Genomic DNA, 25926 nt, shown 5'->3' with positions numbered 1-25926 from the left:
CGGCTGAGGTCAGAGAGGTCTTTTCCTGCTTTCTCCTCTAGGGTTATGATGGTTTCCTGTCTCACATTCAGGTCCTTTATCCATTTTGAGTTTATTTTTGTGAATGGTGTGAGAAAGTGGTCTAGTTTCAACCTTCTGCATGTTGCTGTCCAGTTCTCCAAGCACCATTAGTTAAAGAGACTGTCTTTTTTCAATTGGATGTTCTTTCCTGCTTTGTCAAAGATGAGTTGGCCATACGTTTGTGGGTCTAGTTCTGGGGTTTCTATTCTATTCCATTGGTCTATGTGTCGGTTTTGGGCCAATACCATGCTGTCTTGATGATGACAGCTTTGTACTAGAGGCTAAAGTCTGGGATTGTGATGCCTCCAGCTTTGGTCTTCTTCATCAAAATTACTTTGGCTATTCGGGGCCTTTGGTGGTTCCATATGAATTTTAGGATTGCTTGCTCTAGTTTCGAGAAGAATGCTGGTGCAATTTTGATTGGGATTGCATTGAATGTGTAGATAGATTTGGGTAGTATTGACATTTTGACAATATTTATTCTTCCAATCCATGAGCAGGGAATGTCTCTCCATTTCTCTATATCTTCTTCAATTTCCTTCATAAGCTTTCTATAGTTTTCAGCATACAGATCTTTTACATCTTTGGTTAGATTTATCCCTAGGTATTTTATGCTTCTTGGTGCAATTGTGAATGGGATCAGTTTCTTTATTTGTTTTCTGTTGCTTCATTGTTAGTGTATAAGAATGCAACTGATCTGTACATTGATTTTGTATCCTGCAACTTTGCTGAATTCATGTATCAGTTCTAGCAGACTTTTGGTGGAGTCTATCGGATTTTCCATGTATAATATCATGTCATCTGCAAAAAGCGAAAGCTTGACTTCATCTTTGCCAATTTTGATGCTTTTGATTTCCTTTTGTTGTCTGATTGCTGATGCTAGCACTTCCAGCACTATGTTAAACAACAGCGGTGAGAGTGGGCATCCCTGTCGTGTTCCTGATCTCAGGGAAAAAGCTCTCAGTTTTTCCCCATTGAGGATGATGTTAGCTGTGGGGTTTTCATAAATGGCTTTGATGATCTTTAAGTATGTTCCTTCTATCCCGACTTTCTCAAGCGTTTTTATTAAGAAAGGGTGCTGGATTTTGTCAAAGGCCTTTTCTGCATCGATTGACAGGATCATATGGTTCTTCTCTTTTTTTTTTTTTTTTTTGTTAATGTGATGTATCACGTTGATTGATTTGCGAATGTTGAACCAGCCCTGCATCCCAGGAATGAATCCCACTTGGTCATGGTGAATAATTCTTTTTATATGCCGTTGAATTCCATTTGCTAGTATCTTATTGAGAATTTTTGCATCCATATTCATCAGGGATATTGGCCTGTAGTTCTCTTTATTTCCTGGGTCTCTGTATGGCTTAGGAATCAAAGTAATACTGGCTTCATAGAATGAGTCTGGAAGTTTTCCTTCCCCTTCTATTTCTTGGTATAGCTTGAGAAGGATAGGTATTATCTCTGCTTTAAACGTCTGGTAGAACTCCCCTGGGAAGCCATCTGGTCATCGACTCTTATTTGTTGGGAGATTTTTGATAACCGATTCAATTTCTTCGCTGGTTATGGGTCTGTTCAAGCTTTCTATTTCCTCCTGATTGAGTTTTGGAAGAGTGTGGGTGTTTAGGAATTTGTCCATTTCTTCCAGGTTGTCAAATTTGTTGGCATATAATTTTTCGCAGTATTCCCTGATAATTGTTTGTATCTCTGAGGGATTGGTTGTCATAATTCCATTTTCATTCATGATTTTATCTATTTGGGTCATCTCCCTTTTCTTTTTGAGAGGTCTGGCTAGAGGTTTGTCAATTTTGTTTATTTTTTCAAAAAACCAACTCTTGGTTTCGTAGATCTGCTCTACAGTTTTTTTAGATTCTATATTGTTTCTTTCTGCTCTGATCTTTATTATTTCTCTTCTTCCGCTGGGTTTAGGCTGCCTTTGCTGTTCTGCTTCTATTTCCTTTAGGTGTGCTGTTAGATTTTGTATTTGGGATTTTTCTTGTTTCTTGAGATAGGCCTGGATTGCAATGTATTTTCCTCTCAGGACTGCCTTCACTGCGTCCCAATGCATTTGGATTCTTGTATTTTCATTTTCGTTTGTTTCCATATATTTTTTGATTTCTTCTCTAATTGCCTGGTTGACCCACTCATTCGTTAGTAGGGTGTTCTTTAACCTCCATGCTTTTGGAGGTTTTCCAGACTTTTTTCTGTGGTTGATTTCAAGCTTCATAGCATTGTGGTCTGAAAGTATGCATGGTATAATTTCAATTCTTGTAAACTCATGAAGGGCTGTTTTGTGGCCCAGTATATGATCTATCTTGGAGAATGTTCCATGTGCACTCGAGAAGAAAGTATATTCTGTTGCTTTGGGATGCAGAGTTCTAAATATATCTGTCAAGTCCATCTGATCCAATGTCTCATTCAGGGCCCTTGTGTCTTTATTGACCGTGTGTCTAGATGATCTATCCATTTCTGTAAGTGGGGTGTTAAAGTCCCCTGCAGTTATTACATTCTTATAAATCAGGTTGCTTATGTTTGAGAGTAATTGTTTTATATATTTGGGGGCTCCGGTATTCGGCGCATAGACATTTATAATTGTTAGCTCTTCCTGATGGATAGACCCTGTAATGATTATATAATGCCCTTCTTCATCTCTTGTTCCAGCCTTTAATTTCAAGTCTAGTTTGTCTGATATAAGTATGGCTACTCCAGCTTTCTTTTGGCTTCCAGTAGCATGATAAATAGTTCTCCATCCCCTCACTCTCAATCTAAAGGTGTCCTCAGGTCTAAAATGAGTCTCTTGCAGACAGCAAATAGATGGGTCTTGTTTTTTTATCCATTCTGATACCCTATGTCTTTTGGTTGCCGCATTTAATCCATTTACATTCAGTGTTATTATAGAAAGATACGGGTTTAGAGTCATTGTGATGTCTGTATGTTTTATGCTTGTAGCGATGTCTCTGTTACTTTGTCTCACAGGGTCCCCCTTAGGATCTCTTGTAGGGCTGGTTTAGTGGTGACGAATTCCTTCAGTTTTTGTTTGTTTGGGAAGACCTTTATCTCTCCTTCTATTCTAAATGACAGACTTGCTGGATAAAAGATTCTCGGCTGCATATTTTTTTCTGTTTAGCACACTGAAGATCTCGTGCCAATTCTTTCTGGCCTGCCAAGTTTCAAAAGAGAGATCAGTCACGAGTCTTATAAGTCTCCCTTTATATGTGAGGGCACGTTCATCCCTTGCTGCTTTCAGAATTTTCTCTTTATCCTTGTATTTTGCCAGTTTCACTATGATATGTCGTGCAGAAGATCGATTCAAGTTACGTCTGAAGGGAGTTCTCTGTGCCTCTTGGATTTCAATGCCTTTTTCCTTCCCCAGTTCAGGGAAGTTCTCAGCTATAATTTCTTCAAGTACCCCTTCAGCACCTTTCCCTCTCTTTTCCTCCTCTGGGATACCAATTATGCGTATATTATTTCTTTTTAGTGTATCACTTAGTTCTCTAATTTTCCCCTCATACTCCTGGATTTTTTTATCTCTTTCTCTCAGTGTCCTCTTTTTCCATAACTTAATCTTCTAGTTCACCTATTCTCTCCTCTGCCTCTTCAATCCGAGCTGTCGTCGTTTCCATTTTGTTTTGCATTTCATTTAAAGTGCTTTTCAGCTCCTCGTGACTGTTCTTTAGTCCCTTGATCTCTGTAGCAAGAGATTCTCTGCTGTCCTCTATACTGTTTTCAAGCCCAGCGATTAATTTTATGACTATTATTCTAAATTCACTTTCTGTTATATTATTTAAATCCTTTTTGACCAGTTCATTAGCTGTTGTTATTTCCTGGAGATTCTTCTGAGGGGAATTCTTCCGTTTGGACATTTTGGATAGTCCCTGGAGTGGTGCAGACCTGCAGGTCAGTTCCTCTGTGCTGTGGTGTATAAGGAGTTGGTGGGCGGGGCCGTAGTCCGACCTGATGTCTGCCCCTAGCCCACCGCTGGGGCTACAGTCAGACTGGTGTGTGCCTTCTCTTCCCCTCTCCTAGGGGCGGGATTCACTGTGGGGTGGCGTGGCCCGTCTGGGCTACTTGCACACTGCCAGGCTTGTGATGCTGGGGATCTGGCGTATTAGCTGGGGTGGGTAGGCAAGGTGCACGGGGGCAGGAGGGACAGGCTTAGCTCGCTTCTTCTTAGGTGATCCACTTCAGGAGGGGCCCTGTGGCAGCAGGAGGGAGTCAGATCCGCTGCCAGAGGTTTGGCAGAAGCACAGAGTTGGGTGTTTGTGCAGAGCGAGCAAGTTCCCTGGCAGGAACTGGTTCCCTTTGGGATTTTGGCTGGGGGATGGGCGGGGGAGATGGCGCTGGCCAGCAGCTTTGTTCCCCATCAAACTGAGCTCTGTTGTCTGGGGGCTCAGCAACTCTCCCTCCCTTTGTCCTCCAGCCTTCCCGCTTTCTGAGCAAAGCTGTTAACTTATGACCTCCCAGACGCTAATTTGAGCTTGCTGTCGGAACACATTCTGTCAGGCCCCTCTGCTTTTGCCAGCCAGACTCGGGGCTCTGCTTGGGTGGCGAGCCGCCCCTCTGCCCGGGCTCCCTCCTGCCAGTCTGTGGAGCGAGCACCGCCTCCCCGTCCTTCCTACCTTCTTCCATGGGCCTCTTGTCTGCGCTTGGCTCCGGAGACTCCGTTCTGCTAATCCTCTGGCGGTTTTCTGGGTTATTTTGGCAGGTGTAGGTGGAATCTAAGTGATCAGCAGGACGCGCGGTGAGCCCAGCTTCCTCCTACACCGCCATCTTCCCTCTCTTCTCACCAAAATAATTTCTAAAAGAAAATACTCCAGAGTAATTAACAGGTGTTATCTACCCAAGGAATGGAACAAATAGGAAGTTCAGGTTCTAAGGAGCTGCCTTGTTTGTGCCAGTGGCCCCACGCTAGCTCTTTATTAATTGCACCACCTGGGATGCTGATAGAGAACTGAGCTTTGGAACATTTCAAGCCTGGCATGGAATGCAGTTTTTACACAAGCTGCCACAGGGCACTGCTCTCCATGTGCTTTCTTTCCTGATCACTCTTCAATTAAGAAGTGTGTTATTCCCTTTCAGCCGGAAAATTCTGTGATTTCTTGTCTTGTGGTTCAGAAATCAGATTTCACAGCTTATCTTCCATTAGATGAAAGTGTTTACGGTGTGTCTGGAGCTGGAGTAAGTTCCTGTGGGTGCCCAAGAGCAGGGGCCTCCTATATCCTCTCATTAATTTGCTTATGCCTAACTGCACTGATGCAGCGGTGAGATACTGGGGAGAGAGATGTGTGTGGGTTTCTTATAATTTAATTCAATTCTGACACTATCTGTCAGATCCCACAAGATAAAGGACAATATCCCCAACAAGACTATTTTTATTTCAGATGACAGACCTAAGTGTGGTCCCTAGGTCTCCGTCACTTTTTCCAGCTGGCTAATTTGGGGTTTCCAACAACCTCCTTAATTTTGATAATTCACTAAAATGACTCAGATAACTCAGAATAGCACTATACTTATGATTACCATTTATTATAAACATTAAAAATGAGTAATGAGATGAAGAGATACATAGGACAAGGTTTAGGAGGGGTCCAAGTACAGAAGTTTCTGCTTCTCTGGAGTAAAATCATGTCACCTTTCCAGTACAGCAATATATTCACTAACCAGAAAATTCCCCTGAGCTTCATTGTCCATAATTATTATATGAGTTTTCGTTACATAAGCATGATTGATTAAATAACTGGTCATGTGAATAAACTCAATATCCAGCCCCCATCTCCTTGCTGTAAGTTGGGCAATGAAAAATTCCAACCCATTAATCATGCATTCAGCCTGTGTGATGACCAGCTCCCATTCTGTAACTTTCTAGGGGCTGCCATGGGTCATCTAATTAGGATAACAATTATAATCCTATCAGTTAAGAAATTGCAAGGTTTTTGAAGTTCTATGCCAAGAATCAAGGACAAACATGTTATATACTTTTAGTATATAACACTAATCTTTTAGGACCCAAAAGAAGACATAATGGAAGCTTCTTTTCAACACCAAACCTTATGTACTGCTTCCTCTTGATTATAACCCCTCAACCAACTCAGGCCTATTTGTTTTTTTCTTTTTCCTGTCCCTAAATTGTCTACCCACTCTTACATCTTGAAGTGGATATAACTGAAATCAGCTTCAATTTTGATAATCACCTTGGTGTTTATTGATTCATTTGTTTATTCAAAAAGTAATTATTGAAAATGTGACATATAAACAATGGAATATTACCTAACCAAGAAAAAGAATAAAACGAAGAAGAAGAAGAAGAAGAAGAAGAAGAAGAAGAAGAAATAGAAATAAAGGAAGAAAGAAAGGGAAAAACAAGGAAAGAAAAGAAAAGAGAAAAGAAACAAAATCCTGCCATTAGTGACATGGATAAGCTTTTAGGACTTTACATGAAGTGAAATGGGACAGAGAAACAGATACTATATGACCCATTTTCCTATGGAATCTAAAAAGCTGAACTCGTAGAAACAAACAGGATAGTTTTTTGTGGCTGGGATGTGGGACAAATGGGGAGGTGTTTGTAAAAGTGTACAAATTTCCAGTTAGAAAATGAATAAATTTGGGAACCTGGTTGGCTCAGTTGGTTGATTGTCTGACTTCAGCTCAGGTTACACTCTCATGGTTCATGAATACAAGGCCCACATCAGGCTCGCTGCTGTCAATGCAGAGCCTACTTTGGATCTTTTAACCACCCCCTCGCCCCTCCTCACTCATGTTCTCTATTTAAAAAATGAATAGATATTTATTTTTTTTAAAGATGAATAAATTTTGATCATCTAATGTACACTATGACTACAGTTAATAATACTGTATTGTATACTTGCAAATTGCTAAGAGAGTAAATCTTAAATATTTTCACCAAACGTAGAAGTAACTACATGAAGTGATGGATGTGTTAACTAACCTTATTATGGTATGTATTCATTTAACAATACGTACATATACGAAATCAGCACATTTTACACTTTACACTTACACAAAGTTATAAGTCAATTGGATTTTAATAACGTTTAAAAAATAATTAATCAGTACCTATTATATACCAGGAATTTTATTTCTGTGTGTGCCTCCCTCAAAGGACTGATTATATTCTGTCTTAGAGAATAAACATTTATGCATACCTTAATCTAACTTTGTATACTCCTTTAAAATGGAGCTAAGTGATTATTTGTTGTGGAATGTTCCCATTCTTCCTATTTGGTTAATTAATCCATTTATTCAAAAAATATTTAATGGATATCTATGACATACTATGGAATATGGCAGTGAATAAAGTACATGATCTTGGAGATTATAATATTTAAGATATACAGACAAAATTAACAAATGAATTTAAAACATGGTTAAAATAGAAGAGAATGAACAGGTGAGGGTTCACAGAAATACAAAGAATTATAAAAGACTATTATGAAAAATTATATGCCAAAAACTTAACAACATAAAAAAATGGATATTTCCTAGAAACAAACTCTTCAAAAACTACATCAAGAAAAACTAGAAAATTTGAACAGATAGATTATAAATAATGAAATTGGTTGGTAATCAAAAAACTACCAAGAAACAAAAGTCCAGGACCAGATGAATTTGCAAGTGATTTCTACCAAATATATAAATACCTATTGTCCTCAAATTATCCCAAAAAATAGAAGAGGAAGAAAAGCTTCCAAAAAAGTTCCATGAGGACAGCATTACTCTGACACCAAAACCAAAGGTGCTACAAAAACAAAAACAAAAACAAAAACAAAAACAAAAACAAAGCAAAAACAAAAGCAAAACTGCAGGGCAATATCCCTGAAAAACATAAATACAAAAATCCTCAACAATATATTAGCAAGCCAAATCCAAAAAATATATTCAAAAGATCATTCACCAGAGAGAAGACAATGGTGGTAGAGTAAGAGGATCCTATGCTCTCCTCATTCCATGAATATAACTAGATAATTATCAAATCGTCATAAATACCCCAGAAATCAGCCTGAAGACTGGCAGAATAAACTCTACAACTAAAGGTAGAGAAGAGGTCACATGGAAGAAAATAGGAAGTCTGGAAATTCAGTTTGGGACAGAAACAGATCCTGGATGTTGTGGCAGGGAGGAAGCCAAGGCCATGGAAAGAGACAATTATACATACAGAGAAGTACGTGAGGAAAACAAATCCCCATAGCAATTGGCCTGGAAAGCAAGAGGAGCCTAATTTCCTGAGTTCTTGCAACCAGTGGGACTTAAAGTCTGGGGTTTTAAAGATCAGTGACCTTGGCTTATACAGAGACTGGAAGGCATTGGGGCTGTTTTTGGAGAGAAGGCAAGGCAAACAGGCCACAGACATACAGCATAGAAACAATCATTTGAAGAGTGCCTGAGGCACACAATGGGAAGGTTATTTGCTCATCTTGGAGTGTGTCCCAGACAGGCAGCATTCAATGAGAGATCCCTCTAGGAACTAAGAAACTTACAGGCACCATTTATATTCCCTGTACCTCAGAATAAGCACAGGGCCATCTGTGGGAACCAGCACAGCACTGATACTCTGCACCTAACTTGCTTACACCAAGCCCTGCCCCCTGTGCTCAAGTGTAATGGCCATTCCCAATCCTGCTTGCCTCAGTCCCAGAACACAGGCCCCCTACTGCAGAAGATTGGCCCAAACCCCTTCCAAATCCAAGTCTCCTGGCCTGAGAGTTTTGTAGAGACTTGGTTATGGAAGCATTGATTACAGGTCTCATTTCACAAGAAGATTAGAGCGTACCTATTTAAAAAGAATCATATTGAGTCCAGGGACACAATGAGCAAAGAAAGCCTCTGCAGATGACTGACATGAAAGACGAAGTGACCCGGAAGAAACAACAGAGTGCACACAACACATATTGGAAAAAATCCCTCAAGCATCAGGCCCCAACAAACAAGGTACACTACACATCAGGGAATTACAGGAACGCTTCTTCATAAGGCCATTGTGCTCAAGAACAGGAGATATAGCTGACTTTCCTAACACAGAGAAACAGTCACAAAGATGTAGACAAGATGAGAATACACAGAAATTGTACTAAATGAAAGAACAAGACAAGCCCACAGCTAGAAATATAAGCAAAACAGGTATGAGTAACATACTTGATGCAATATTTAAAATAATGATCATAATGATACTCTCTGGACTTGAGAAAACTGTGGAGGACACCAGGGAGACCATTAACACAGAGATAAAAAAGAATCAATAAGAGATGAAGAGTGTAATAAATGAGATTAGAAACACACTTGATGGAATTAAAAGCAGGATGGAAGAAGCAGAAGAACAAATTAATGACCTAGAAGAGAGATTAAAAGAAAGTAATCCAACTTAACAAAAGATAGAAAAAAAGAATCATGCTAAACAAGGATAGACTTAGGGAACTCAGTGATTCCACAAAATATAATAACATAATAAGAGTATTATAAGGGTCTCAGATGAAGAGAGAGAAAAGAGGTCAGAAATTTTGTTTGAAGAAATAATAGCTAAAAACTTCCCTAATCTGGAGAAGGAAACAGATATCCAGATTCAGGAGGCACAGAGAAGCCTCAACAAAATCAACAAAAGCAGATCCACACTAAGACAAAAACAATTAAAACGTCAAAGGTAGGAATAAAGAAAAAAATAAAAGCAGCAAGACAAAAGAAGTTATTCACTTACAAGGGAAACCCATAATGCTAGCAGGGGATATTTCAGCAGAAACTTTGTAAGCCAGAAGGGAATGACATGATCTATTCAAAGTGCTCAATGGAAAAATATGCTAAGAATACTAAAATCAGCAAGAATATCATTCAGAATAGAAGGAGAGATAGAGAGTTTCCCAGGCAAACAAAAACTAAAGGCGTTTATGACCACTATACCAGACCAGGGAGAAATATTAAAAGGGACACTGTGAGTGTAAAGGCGAGACTAGAAGTGACAGTATGAAGGTAGGAAACACAAAAGCGGTAAAAATGTACATTTCTGAAAAAAAATCAGTCAAGGAACTCATAAAATAAAAGGATGTAAAATTTTGACACCATATACCTAAAGCGTAGGGAGGAGAGGAGTAAAGAATGGGTTCAAAGTTAAATGACCATAAACTTAATATACATTGCTATATGCGGAAGAGACTATATACAAACCTAATTATAACACAAATTAAAAAAAACTAATATATATGCAAAAATTAAACAAAAAGTATTTCAAATATATCACTAAAGAAAATGAGCAAACCATGAAAGAGAGAAAGATAAGAAAAGATCAGAGAAAGTCTTCAGAAAGCACCATGAAACAAGTAATAAAATGGCAATAAATACATATCTATCAACAATGAGCTTGAATGTAAATGGACCAAAGGCTGCAATCAAGACTTAGGGTATCAGAATAGATTTTTAAAAAATAACCATCTCTATGTTGCCTAAAATAGACTCATTGTAGACCTAGAGATACCTGTAGATTGAAAGTGTAGGAATAAAGAAATATCAGTCATGAAAATGGATGTAAAAGAGCTCGAGTAGTATTATGTATATTGGACAAAATAGAGTTTAAAACAATGACTAACAAAATACAAAGAAGGACGCAATATAATAATAAAAGTTACAATGGAATAAGAAATTGTAACAATTTTAAGTATTTGTGCACTCAACATGGAGTAATCAAATATATAAAATAGTTAATAACAAACATACAGGAACTAATAGATAATAATATAATAGTAGTAGGGGTCTTTAATACCACCTTACACCAATAGATCACCTAAAGAGAAAATCAACAAGGAAAAAATGTCTTTGAATGACACACTGGACAAAATACATTTAACGGATATATTCAGAAAATTCCATTCTAAAAGAGAACAATACACATTCTTCTCAAGGTCCCATGTAACATTCTCCAGAATAGATAACATATGAGGCCACACAAAAAAAGCTTCAACAAATTCAATAAGATTGAAGTAATACTATGCATCTTTTCTGACCACAACACTATGAAATTAGAAGTCAAACACAAATACCACAGATACATCGAGGATACATGCCAAGCTACTAAAAAAATGAATGGGTCAACCATGAAATATAAGAAGAAATAAAAAAGTACAAAGATACAAATAAAAGTGAAAACATGATGATCCAAAACCTTTGGGATGCACCAAATGCAGTTTTAAGAGTAAAATATATAACAATACTGGCCTATCAAAAGAATCAAGGGGATTCTCAAATATATAACCTAACTTTACACCTAAAGGAGCTAGAAAAAGAACAACAAATAAAATCCAAAACCAGATGAAGGAAGGAAATAATAAATATTACAGCAGAAGTAAATAATATGGAAAAAACAACAACAACACCAAAAACAAAAACAACAAAATGATAGAATAGATCAATTTAAACCAGGAGCTGGTTCTTGGGGAAAAAATCATTAAAATTGATAAACCTCTAGGGACTTATCAAGAAAAAAAGAGAAAGTACTCAAATAAATAAAATCACAAATGAGAAAGGAGAAATAACAACCAGCACCACATAACTACAAAAAAAAGTATAAGTGAAAATTATGAATACTACATGACAACAAATTAGACAACATTGAAGAAATGGATAAATTCCTAAAATATATAAATGACCAAAAGTGAAACAGGAATAAAGAGAAAATGTTAATAGTCCAATAACCAAAACTGAAATTGAATCAGTAATCAAAACACAGCAACAAACAAAATTCCATGACCATATGGTTTCACAGGTTAATTCTTCACAACATATAAGAAGAGTTAAAACCTATTCTCAAAATATTTAAAAAAAAATAGAAAATTAAGGAAAACTTCTAAATTCATTCTGTGATGTCAGCGTTAATATGATACAAAAATCAGAAACAGATAACACAAAAAAGATAGCTATAGGTCAATATCTCTGATGAACATAGATGTAAAAATCTTCAACAACATACTAGCAAATTGAACCCAACAATACATTGAAGAAATCATTCACCATAATCAAGTGGAATTTCTTCCTGGGTTACAATGGTGGTTCAATATTTACAAATCAGTCAACATGTTATATCAATACCAGAAAGAATAAGAACCACATGATCATTTAAAAAGATATGGAAATAACCTTTGAAAAAATAAATCCACTCATGATAAAAAACCTTCAACAAAGTAGGTTTAGAGGGAACATATCTCAACATAATAAGGGCCTTTTATGAAAATCCCACATAAAACATCATCCTTAAATGAGAAAAAGTGAAAGATTTTCCCTGAGGTTAGGAACAAGACAAAGATGTTCACTCACGCCACTTCTATTCAACATAGTACTGGAAGTCCCAGCCTGAGCAATAAGATAAGAAAAATAAATAAAATCATCCAAAATGTTAAGGAAGAAGTAAAACTTTCACTATTTGCAGATGACAGGTTACTATGTATAGTAAACCTGAAAGATTTCATCAAAAAAAATTGCTAGAACTGATAAACAAATTCAGTAAAGATGCAGGGTACAAAATAAATGTGTGGGAATCTGTAGCGTCTCTATACACTAATAATGAAGAAGCATAAAAATAAATTAAGAAAACAATCCCATTTAAAATTGCACCCAACATATAATGATATCCAGGAGTAAACCTAACGAAAGAGCTGAAAGACCTGCATTCTGAAAACTGTAAAACACTGATAAAAGAAATTGAAGATGACACAAAGAAATAGTAGACCATTCCATGCTCCTGGATTTGAAGAACAAATATTGTTAAAATATAAATACCACCCAAAACCATATACACACTTGATACAATCACTATCATAATACAAACAGAATATTTCATAGAACTAGAACAAATCTAAGATTTACATGTAACTGGAAAAGATCCTGAATAGCCCAATCAGTCTTGAAAAGCAAAGCAAAGTGGGATGCATCACAATTCCGGAATTCTAGTTATATTATTAAGCTGTAGTGATTAAAATAGTATGCTTGTGGCACAAAAATAGAAACTTACATCAATGTAACAGAGTAGAAAAACCAGAAATGTTCCCACAACTATATGGTTAGTTAATCTTTGACAAAGCAGGAAAGTATATGCAGTGAAAAAAAGACAATCTCTTCAATAAATGGTGTTGGGAGAACTGGACAGCAACATGCAAAAAATGAAAGTGGACCACTTTGTTATGCCATGCACAAAAATTAATTCAAAATGTATTGAAGATCTAAATGTGAGACCTGAACCCATAAAAATACTAGAGGAGAACACAGGTAGTAACTTCTCTGACATTGGCCTTAGCAACTTTTTTCTAGACGAGTCTCCTGAGGCAAGGGAAACAAAAGTAAGAATTAAGTACTGAGATGACATAAAAATAAATATATTCTGCATGGTGAAGGAAACAATCAACAAAACTAAAAGGCAACCTGTGGAGAGAGGGAAGATATTTACAAATGAAATATGAAGAGATATCATTCCAAAAGTCATCCAGATGGTCAAGAGACCCATGAAAAGATGTTCATCAACACTTATCATCAAGTATACGGAAATGAAAATACACTGAGATATCACCTCACATCTGTCAGAATGGCTAATATCAACAACACAAGAAACAGCAGCTGTTAACGAGGATGTGGAGTAAAAGAAACACTTCTCCACTGTTGATGGGAAAGCAAACTGGTGTAGCCAATGTAGAAAACATTATGGAGATTCTGCAAAAAACTAAAAATAGAGCTACCCTATGATACAGCAATCATACTACTGAGTATTTATCCCAAAATTACAAAATCACTAATTCAAAGTGATATATCCACCCCTGTGTTTATGCAGTATTATTTATCATAGGTAACCTATGAAAGCAGCCCATGTCTCTCTCTCTCTCTCTCTCTCTCTCTCTATATATATATATATATATAATATATTATATATCACACCAGTAAGAATGCCTAGTATCAAAAAGACAAGAGTTAACACGTGTTGGTGAGGGTGTGTAGAAAACAGAATCCCATGAACTGTTAATGGGAATGAAAATTGGTGAAACCACTATAGGAAACAGGAAAAATTATGGAGATACATCAAAAAAATAAAAATAGGAATATTACATGATCCAGAAATTCAACTACTGGGTATTTGCTTGAGGAAAATTAAAACACTAATTCAAAAAGATGCATGCAACCATATGTTTATTACAGCTGGTTTTACAATAGCCAAGTTTTGGAAACAATCTAAGCATTCATCTGTAGATGAAAACATAAAGCAATTGTAGTATATATACACACAATTAAATATTACACAGCCATAAAAAAGAATTAAATCTTGCTTTTTGCAATATGTATGGATCTAGGTAAAATAAATGATAAGTTAAATAAATCAGATTGTATTTACAAATACTATATGATTCACTTGTATGTGGAATATGAAAGAGAATACAAGTGAACAAACAACACAGTCTTTCAAATACAGAAACAAACTGGTGGTTGCCAGAGGGAAGGTGAGTGGATATATGGTTAAAATAGATAAAGGATACTGAGAAGTACAAAGTTCCAGTTGTAAAATAAATAAGTCATGGAGATGAAAAGTATTATATGGGTAATATACTCAATAACGTTGTTATAACACTGCATGTTCACAGATGACAACTACATTATTAAGGTGAGTATTGTGGAATGTATGAAATTGTTGAATCACTATACTGAACACCAGAACCTAACATAATATTTTATATTAATTATACTTTACTGAAAATAATGGACTTGTTAAAAACAAGTTTATTGTTTAAGCAAGTAACATTGTCAATCACAGTAAATTAATATTGTTAATTTTATGTAATTTATCAAATTCCTTTGCAATTACTTTTTAAATTTGTTTTGAAATTTTTACAATATTCATATAAAAGTGATAAATTTATAATTTTCATGTATTCATTTTAGTACTAAAGGAATATGAAAAATCACTTAGACATTGTCAGTAAAATTTGCTTTTGAAAGGGACCATTTCTGAAGTTTGAGAAGACTTGGCAGGACCGTTGTGTTGTGAAGTCACAGTGTTGTGAGTTATAATCAGTTTTACCTCTTCCTAGTTGTGTGACCTTGGAAAAGTTTACTTAACTTTTCTAACTCTCAGTTTTCCCATTTGTAAAATGGGAATAATTAATACTGATCACACAGATTGTTGAAAATAATAAATATTATTTTTTATCTAAATTCAAGTTAATTAACATACAGTCTAGTCTTGGTTTCAGTAGAACCCAGTGATTCATCTCTCACATATGACACCCAGTGCTCATTCCAGCAAGTGCCTTCCTTAACTTAAAGATTAAATACTATAAAGTATGTAAAGCAATTTTCACAGCAACTGGCACATTGTAAACATTCTAAAATGTTAATAGTTAATAGCTGTTATTCTTAAAAGTAACAATACTTATCACAGTAAACCTAAATTTAGCCTCACAATCCCTGTCCACTCTCCACAAACACTACAAGTCTCTTGGGAATGGTTTCTCATTTGAAACCTAGTTGCCACTTCCAAATTAGTTGTCATATCTACATTAAATAAGTGATACTCAGAGCCAGTGATTAATAAAATCTTATTGTGTACGATTCTGGTAGTTATATGTGATAATTTTTATGCCTGTTCTATAGTGTTATACTTTGACAATTCCTTGGATTAAAATTTTGTTATAAACACTCTTCTCATTTTTGCAAGATTGTTTATATTTAAATAATAAGCCTATAGTTATTTTTCAAGCAAAATAAATAAATAACTTGAAAATGTCCCTTCTACCACACATTTAGAAATGAGGATATAATGTATAAATTTCCATATAAGAACTCAAGGCAATAAATAAATGCACATAAGTCTAATTTTAAAGGAAACCCAAAACCAACACAATAACTAAGATGTAAAGCCACAGTTGCTTTGCTGGGGGGAGTTTGTTGGTGTCAGGGATTAAGGGGTATGAATTTTAGTGGCCTTGGATTCACATCAGATGGGTAATTGGAATGAACACTCTCACCTAATGCAGGAATCATATAGGACCTCAAGTTCAGTAAAAGCAAACTCTAAAAATCCTATTTACCAGAATAAGAAATGATAAAGAAGAAAATTTTTGCTTTATTCTCTTCCTTGAGTCACAAATAAAGTCAGAAGCTTTAGGGATTTGAATTTAGATAATTTGCAAAGTCCTGTCAATTAATTAACATAACAGTGTTTGTTTTTATTTTTTATTTATTTATTAAGAGAGACAGAACGTGAGTCAGGGAGGGGCATAGGGAGGGAGACACAGAATTTGAAGCAGGCTGCAGGCTCTGAGCACTCAGCACAGAGCCTGATGTGGGTCTTGAACTCATGAACGGTGAGATCATGACCTAAGCTGAAGTCAGACACTTAACTGACTGAGCCACCCAGGTGCCCCAACATAAAAGTGTTCTTAGGTTGATAATGCCCATGAATTATTTGGCCAAAGCAATGTAAATTTTAGTAAAACAACACTTTCCCAGCTGGAAAAGATTTCTAGAGATCATTGGTTGTCCATGTTTGTTCCAAGGATCAGCAGTATTAGCATCACTTGGAACTTGTTATAAATGCTCATTCTGGTACCCCACCAAAACTTACTAAATCAAATTCTGAGTTGGTGTCTAATAGTGTGTTTTATGAAGCCCTCTAGATGATTTTTATGCATATTCACATTTGAGAACCACTGCTCTAGAACCTCCAATTCCAAGTCATTTTTTTTTTAGAAAACAGTATCATAAACAGTTCAACTCCATCTGACCTACACCAAGATTTGGGACAAACTTAAAGTTACACTGCATGAGTTAAGAAATATGCTTTATTAAGGGAAATTTTACAAGCAAAGGAAACTTATATATACAAGAGGAGAAAAAAAAAAAACATGAATCCCTCTTGATCCTAGAAACGCATGGGTTCTTATGACCTAGCATGACCTATAAAGGTTTACCAGGAGCTGGGTATATTATTCCACACTGTGGGACTATCACCCAATAAAAAACATAGTGCTTCTGTGATTCAATCTTTCTATAGGGCCAATGTGAGAAAGCCGTAGTGTCAATGGAGAACTGCATGGACTGCTAGACATTAGGCAATCTGGATTTAGAAGGTCAGATGTATACAAAAACTGAGTTGTAATGCTCGTTGTGCAGAATCTGGGAAAACTTGGGATCAAAGGGGTCACTGTTTGGTGGAGGAAAGCACAAGTACAGGGAGGAGCTGGGCTACATTGCAAACTCTCTTCCTGGGTAGAGGGAGAACCTCTAGTCTCCATGAGCTATTTGTCAAACCAACTCAGAGTGAAATTCCTGAGTCATTTTTACACAATCCTGGCTCCTCTTTTTTCAGGAAAATTGAAATTCAAATCTTTTGAATTCTGACAACTGACAAAAACATGATGCCAAGTTTTCCATCCAAACTGATGATTATTTTGTTAAATCAATAACTGTTAAAAATTTAAAAAGTGGGGGGGAAGGAGGAGAAACAGGAAGAGGAGGAAGGTAAAAAAAGAAATCAAAATAAAATTATGAAACAATGAGAGTTCTAAGAAATATTTTATAATAGAAGCCTCTATTGTATTGTTAAGGGAGTTTTTATATTAGAAACCCCTGCCACACAATCATGTTTCTTGTATCACAATCACTGAAGAGAAAATTAATGATCTGGACAGAAAATCAAAGAAACTTAGCCATAGCACAGCACAGAGAACTAAAGAGAAAAAAATATGAAAGAGAAGTTCAGATACATAAAACATTGAATTGGAAAGTTCAACATACAGGGGCACTAAGTACAGAGGATAGACTAGAGAAAATAGAAAAGAAGCAAAATTCAAACAAACTCATATTAAGCTATAATAGTTGATAGTTATATTAAACCATAGTTATATAAACTATAAAGGCTTATAGTTTTCCAGAATTAATGAAAAACACAAATTCTCAAAAACATAAATTATATTTTAAACTGAGAAAAATAAATAGAACTAAATCAAAGCTTATACACACCACAGAGAAAATGCACATCAAATAGAAAAAGATATTAAATCAGAAAGAAAAGACAGTACCTACAAATAAGAAATAGGAGATTTTTCTATAGCAGTAATATAGAAAGAAGCCAATGAAACATTATCAGTTTTGAAAGAAAATAACTTCCTACTTAGAACATTTTTATTGAAGTATAATTGGCATACAGTATCTTACCAGGCTTGGGTATATATCATAGTATTTAATATTTTATATACTATGAAATGATCTCTATGATAAGTCTAATTACCATCTGTCACCATACAAAGTTATTACAATATTAGTGACTTATATTCTCTATGCTGTCCAAGAGATTGCTGCCTGTGCTTTATTCTAGAAGCTTTATGGTTTCACATCTCACATTTATACTTTTAATCCATTTTAAGTTTATTTTTGTGTATGATGTAAGAAAGTTGTCCAATTTTATTCTTTTCCATTTTTCTGTCCCATTTTCAAAACAATTTTTTGGAAAGACGTTTTCCCATCATATATTTTTGCCTCTTTTTGTCATAGATTCATTGACCATATAGATGTGAGTTTATTTCTGGGCTGTCTATCCTCTTCCATTGACCTATGTGTCTATTCAACCAGTCCATTATTTTGATGAGTCAATTTATTAACACCTTAAGATACAATATTAAAACCTATGGAAATAATATTTTAAAAACATTATTTATGGAGTAAATGCTACTTATTATTTACTAGTAATGAAGAATTGCTGGTTGGTATGTGCAAAGATTAATATGTACTTGGAATACATTAATTAAATCTTAAATAATGTTTAGGATTATTTAAATTTAGCATTCCTAAATTACTGTATGCTGTGAGATTATTCATTCTTCCAATATATTTTCTATAATTGGACTACAGTAAAACTTACATTTACCATGCATGAAGTTGTTGATATTCACTTGGTGTAAATACATCTTGTATGTGTGAAGTTCTCTCTCTGTTATTAATCTCATCACCTGCTGAGAAGTACAGTTGTTACCCTATTAGTTCATTTTCATGACATTGAATCAACATCTTATTTTATTAGCAACTAAAACTGAAGCTCATGCTTTATGAAAATGGCCCTAAGTAGTGACATATTACACCATATGGAGAGGGTTTATTTAGGCAATAATTAAAACAAAACCTCAAAACCTCTTGAAAATTTAAGCATGCCAGTGATCTTAGGACTTCATTAGAGGTTAACTGAAGTAGCCACATAAACAAAATGGCAGAGTAGAGAGAGACAACCTTCATCTCCAAGCCAAAAGTAAAATAACTATCAAAGAACAAAAATGCAGTAAGAGGGCACAAGAGTCAAATTAAGAACTTATAGCAACATGGTGAAGTAAAAAAATGGAGAATAACTACCAAAAAAAATGAAGAAAGCATCTTTGAGGAGATCAGTTTAGCTAAGACCTCTGGAAGTGACTAGAAACAAAGAACAAGAGTGGAAGTTATCAGTATCAGACATACAGCAGGTGTTACCATGGTCTCCAGTAGCCTTTTCTATGGAGGACTTGGACAATATTTACCACTGAGGATATTTGCCACTCAGAGCCACAGACTCCCTGCAGCTTCTGCAGTAGAGTATCCTGCAGTTTTAATCAGCATAGAACCAGCAGTTTGTTCCACAGAGGACATCAGTAATTATTACCACTGGCATAACCACCAGGCAACACCCCTGTGGACCTGCTAGGGAAGGAAATATTACTTAAGGAGCTATTTTTCTGCTTCCCTGGGACCAAGGCTGCCAACCACCCTCTTCCCTGTAAACTTATGCATATTTCAAATCCCAGGGCCTCAGTTTCTCTGTGTGCACTCAGATACCAGAGGAACTGCTACTGCAGGCTAGCCAATGCCCAAGGTTCTGGAGCCACTACTTCTCTATGAGTGCATGTGCTCCTGTACCTGGTTCTATGGCTATTCCTCAGGCATTTTCACATCGAGACATCTGCGTAACCACTACTGTGAAGTCATGAACAAGTGGGACCTGGTGCAAATAGAATCCCCTCATACATGACACTTCCCATATGTGAATAGACCAAGATGTCCCCAGTAGCCTTGACCACTGAAAACTTCAATAGACCTCTATGCTTCTGCAGAATCTTGCAGCCTTTGCCATTGAGGACTCCTGAAATCTAGTAGATGCTGACCTCAGTTCACATAGCTATATGGAGACCACACTACTGGATCTTCCTGGAAATGAAACCCTACTCAGTTGACATGCTTACACCCACCCATAGGTGAAAGTCTTTCCCCACCAAAGCCAGTCTGTAAAGTCTGGAGAGGTGGCTGTTCCATCAAATACTCAGACATCAATTTAAGGCTGCACAAAACATGACAATCAAGGAAACATGATATCAATATCACCACAGAAAAACTATAGTTTTCCAGTATCCAACCTCAAAAGGATGTAGGTCTACAAGTGGTCATAGAATTCAAAATAATTGTTATAAGGGAGTTCAGTGAGTTACAAGAGAACACAGATAGACAAATCAATAAAAATAGAAAGCAATATACAAACAAAACTTGAAGTTTAAGAGAGAGGTAGGAATCATAAAAAATAAAATAAATGAAAATTCTGGAACTGAGGAATACAATGAACAAAATTAAAAATGCAATAGAGAGCATCAATATGAGACTAAATCAAGCAGAAGAAAGAATCAGTGATCTCAAAGGCAGGCCATTGTAAATTACCCAGTCCAAGAAGAAAAGAAAAGAAAAAAAGTAATGAAAACAGTGAGGAAAGCCTAATTTAATTATGTGCCACCATCAGTCAAAATAATATTAGTATTATGGAAGTCCCAAAAGAAGACAGAGAAGAGGGACAAAAATAATGGCTGACATCTTCCTGAATCTGAGAGGAGATATGGACATCCAGACACATGAAACTCACAGGTCCCAATATAGTTCATCCTAAAGAGGACTTCACCAGGACATAATAAATCTGTCAAAGATCAAATATGAATAATTTTGAAAGTAGGAACAGAAAAACAAAAACTTGTCCTATACAAGGGAACTGTTATATAGCTATCAGTAAACTCAGCAGAAACTTAGAAAGCCAGGAGAGACTGGGAAGAGATATTCTAATAGGAAAAAAATAAACAAATACAAGAACAAGAATAAGTTTATTCAGCAAAGCTGTCTTTCAGATATGAAGGAGAGGTAAAGACTAACCTGCACAAATAAAAGTTGAGGGAGTTCATCAAAATCATAAAACTAGACCTACCTTACAGTAAAAGCTGAAATAAGTCATGCATGTTAAAATGAAAGGACACTAATTAGAAACATGGAAATACATGAAAAGATAAAAGTCACTGCCAAAGTTTAGTATATGTTCAAATACAGATACTCCAATACTGTGATGGTAATGCATAATTTATTAATTCTGGTATAAAGGTTAAAAGACAAAAGTATTAAAAATAACTATGGCTACAATATTTTTCATGGATATAAAAAGATGCAATAGTGACATAAAAACATAAAATGTGGGAAGGTATAAAAGTGTACAGATTGCACATGTGATCAAAGTTCAGTTGTTATCAGCTTAAAATAGACTTGTAATACATCTCAAAACCCAAACAACAAATAATCCAGTGAAGAAATGGGCAGTCGGTATGAACAGACCCTTTTCCAAAGAAGACATTCAGATGGCAAGCAGACACATGAAAAGATGCTCAATAGCAATCATCATCAGAGTAATACATACCAAAACCACAATGAGGGACTCCTGGGTGGCTCAGTTGGTTAAACATCTGAGTTTGGCTCAGGTCATGATCATATAGCTCATGAGTTCGATCCACACATCAGGCTCTGTGTTGACAGCTCAGAGCCTGGAGCCTGCTTCACATTCAGTGCCTCCCTCTCTCTCTCTATTTCTCTCTCTCTCTCCCTCAAAAATAAATAAATTTTAAGAAAAAAATAAAAAAACACAATGAGGTATCACTTCATACCTGTCAGAATGGCTAAAATGAACAACTCAGGAAAAAAAAACACATATTGGTGAGGATGAGGGAAAAGAGAAACCCTATTGCATTGTTGGTGGGAATGCAAACCGGTGCAGCTACTCTGGAAAACAGAATGGAGATTCCTCAAAACATTAAAAATAGAACTACCCTACAACCCAGCAATTGAAATACCAGGTATTTATCCAAAGGATAAAAAATGATGATTCAAAATGGCACATGCACCCCGATGTTTATAGCACTGCCATTAACAATAACCAAATTATCAAAAAAGTTCAAATGTCCATTGATTGATGAATGGATAAAGAAGATGTGGTGTATATATATAATGGAATATTGCTCAGTGATCAAAAAAATGAAATCTTTCTATTTGCAACAACGTGGATGGAACTAGAGTGTATTATGCTAAGCAAAAACAGTCAGTCAGAGAAAGACAAATATCATATGATTCATTCATACGTGGAATTTGAGAAATTCAACAGATGATCATAGGGGAAGGGAAGGAAAAACAGGAAAAAAAACAGAAAGGGAGGCAAACCATAAGAGACGCTTAATTACACAGAACAAACTAAGGTTGCTGGAGGGGAAGTAGGTGGGAGGATGTGCTAAATGGGTGATGGGCATTAAGGAGGACACTCGTCGGGAGAAGCATTGGGTATTATATATAAGTGATGAGTCACTGGGTTCTACTCCTGAAACCAATCCTACACAGTAAGTTAAGTCAATTGAATTTAAATAAAAAATTTTTTTTAAATGAAAACAAATGGACTTGTAATAACTGTAAGATGTTTCATGTAAGTCTCATGGTAAACACAAAGCGAAACGTATAGAAGATGAAGAGAAACAAAGTATACCACTGTGAAAAAAATATGAAACCATAAAGGAAGATAGCAAAAGAGGAAGAAAGGAACAAAAGGATCACAAAAGATCCAAAAAATAACAAGTTTACAATAGATAATTCCTAAATATCAATAATTTCTCTAAGAGTTAATGGATTAAATTACCCAAACAAAGGACATAAAGTGGCTGAATGGATATTAACATAAAAGCCAATAATGATGCTGTCCACAAGAAACTTACTTCAACTTTAAGGACACATGTCCTTAGTAAAAATACTAAGATTAAAGTTAGCAGAAAAAAGGAAATTAAAAAGATCAGGGCAGAAATAAATGAAATAAAGAACAGGAAAACAGTGGAAAACATCAACAGAACTAACACCTAGGTATTTTGGAGAGATACAATTAATAAATGTTGGTTAACATGTGGAGAAAAAGGAACTTTTATACACTGTTGCTTGGCGTGTAAATTGATACAGTCATTATGAAAAACACTGTGGACGTTTCTCAAAATATTAAAAAAAGAGGGGTGCCTGGGTGGCTCAGTCGGTTGAGCGTCCAACTTCGGCTCAGGTCATGATCTCACGGTCCGTGAGTTTGAGCCCCGCGACCAGCTCTGTGCTGACGGCACGGAGCCTGGAGCCTGCTTTGGATTCTGTGTCTCCCTCTCTCTCTGACCCTCCCCCCTTCATGCTCTGTCTCTATCTGTGTCAAAAATAAATAAACATTAAAAAATTTAAAAAAAAGAATTACTTTCTGATCCAACAATCCCACTTCTGCGTATATATCCAAAATAAATGAAATCAAGATCTTGAAGAGACATCTAAAATAGCATGTTCATTGAAGCATTATTCACAGTAGACACAATATGGAAATAATGTGTCCATTGATAAATGGATAAAGAAAATGTCAGATCAATAGAAAAAGTAAATTCTTCCATTTGTTACAAAATGGGTAAACTTGGAGGACATTATGCTATGCAAAATAAGCCAGACAAAGATGACAACTATAAGGTATTATTTATCTGTGGAATGTAAAAAAAAAGCTGAAGTCATAGAAACAGAAAGCATAACTGTGGGTTACAGGATATTGGGGGAGTAGGAGAAATGGGGAGATGGTTGCCAAACATTATAAAGGCTCGGTCATAAGGTGAATAAGTTCCAAGGTTCTAATATACAGCATGGTGAGTGTAGTTAAAAATATTATATGGCGTGCTTGAATTTTACCGAGAGACTAGATCTTAACACACACACACACACACACACACACACACACACACACAAGAAAAAAAATCACAAAAAAGAAATCAGTAATTATATAACAACTAAGCAAGACAATAAATGTGTTAATTAATTTGATTGTGATAATCATGTAAAAATATATGTGTACATCAAGTCACAATATTGTTTGATTTAAATATATAAAATTTTATTTGTTTATTATATTGTAATAAAGCTGGGGGAATAATTGTTAACTCTTATGATAACCTTCAGAAAAAATTGAGAAATATTGCTTTACACATTCTTGTGTGGGAAGTAGATTAAGGCAGATCCTCCAATAAGTTCAACTACTACCAAGGTAAAAATTTGACATAAAATTGTAATTCATAACTGAAACCACAGGAATTTAAAAATTGTAAGAGAATATAAAAATATTATGCAAAAAAATTAAACAGCTTAGACAAAATTGATAAATTCCTAGAAATATACAACATATAAAAACTGAAACAGGAAAAATTAGAAAATCTGAACATACCAATTACTATCAGGCAGATAATCAATAATCAAAAACTCCCAAAAAACAAAAGTCCAGGACCAACTGAATTCTACTGAACATTTCAAGAGGAGGTAATACCTATTCTTCTCAAACTATTCCTAAAAGTAGAAGAAGAAGGAAAACTTCCAAATTCATGCTACGAGGCCAGTATCACCCTGATACCAAAACCAGATAAAGACACCACCACAAAAAAGGGAACTACAGGCCAATATCTGTGATGAACATTGAAGCAAAAACTCTCAACAAAACATGAGCAAACTAAATCCAATAATACATGAAAAACAAACAAAACGTTGATCATGATCAAGTGGGATGTATTCCTGGGATGCAAGGTGGTTCAATATTTGCAAATCAATCAATGTGATACATCACATCATTAGGAGGAAGTATAAGAAGCATATGATCAGTTTATAGACACAGAAAAATATTTGGCAAAGTGCAACATCCATTCATGATAAAAGTCATCAACAAAGTAGGTTGAAAGGGAACATACCTCAACCCAATAAAGGCCATATATGAAAAACCCACAGCAAATATCATATTCAGTGGGGAAACATTAAGAGCTTTGTCCCTAATATCAGGAACCATACAAGAATGTCCATTTTCATCATTTCTACTCAACAGAACACTGGAAGTCCTAGCCACAGCAATCAGATAAAAAAAGAAACAAAAGACATCTGCCTTCAGTCTCAGCACTATCTTTTTGGAAACTTCCATGCCATGAAAGCCAAGTAGAATAAGAAGCAAATGTACAGGCTGAAATGTAAAAGAAGAAAGATGAGGCAGAGTTTCAAGTAAACTACTAGCTTGTGCACCCATGGAAGCCACAGGAGAAGAAAATAGGAAAGTCAGAGGGCAGAGACACTGGTACAAATTGTTGAACTGCATGCCTACTTTCTAAAGCTTGATTCAATGGATGTAGAGTATCCATCACCATCTGATTATAATGACCACCTTTGAGAGACCCATCTTGCTCATACCAAACCAGTCCCTTCTAATCCTTTGCCCTAAACTGTTGACTCTCAGGAATAGTTCCATTTTAATTTACAGCCGAATGTAACAGGTGTACAATAAATTATCTCCTTTGTTGTCTTTAAAGAAAAAGGAAAAATAAATAAAAGGCATCAATATTTGGAAATGAAGAAGTAAAACAATCATTATTTGCAAATGACATAATACCATATATACAAAAATGTGAGCAACCCAACCAAAAATACTACTAGAACTCATAAATGAATTCAGTAAAGTCTCAGGATGAAAAATCAATATTCAGAATTCTGTTGCATTTC

The sequence above is a fragment of the Acinonyx jubatus genome, chromosome X (genome assembly GCF_027475565.1).
Source record: "Acinonyx jubatus isolate Ajub_Pintada_27869175 chromosome X, VMU_Ajub_asm_v1.0, whole genome shotgun sequence".
In the NCBI taxonomy this organism is placed as follows: Eukaryota; Metazoa; Chordata; class Mammalia; order Carnivora; family Felidae; genus Acinonyx; species Acinonyx jubatus.
The sequence above is the reverse complement of the archived record's forward strand: the minus strand, read 5'-3'. Positions refer to the sequence as shown.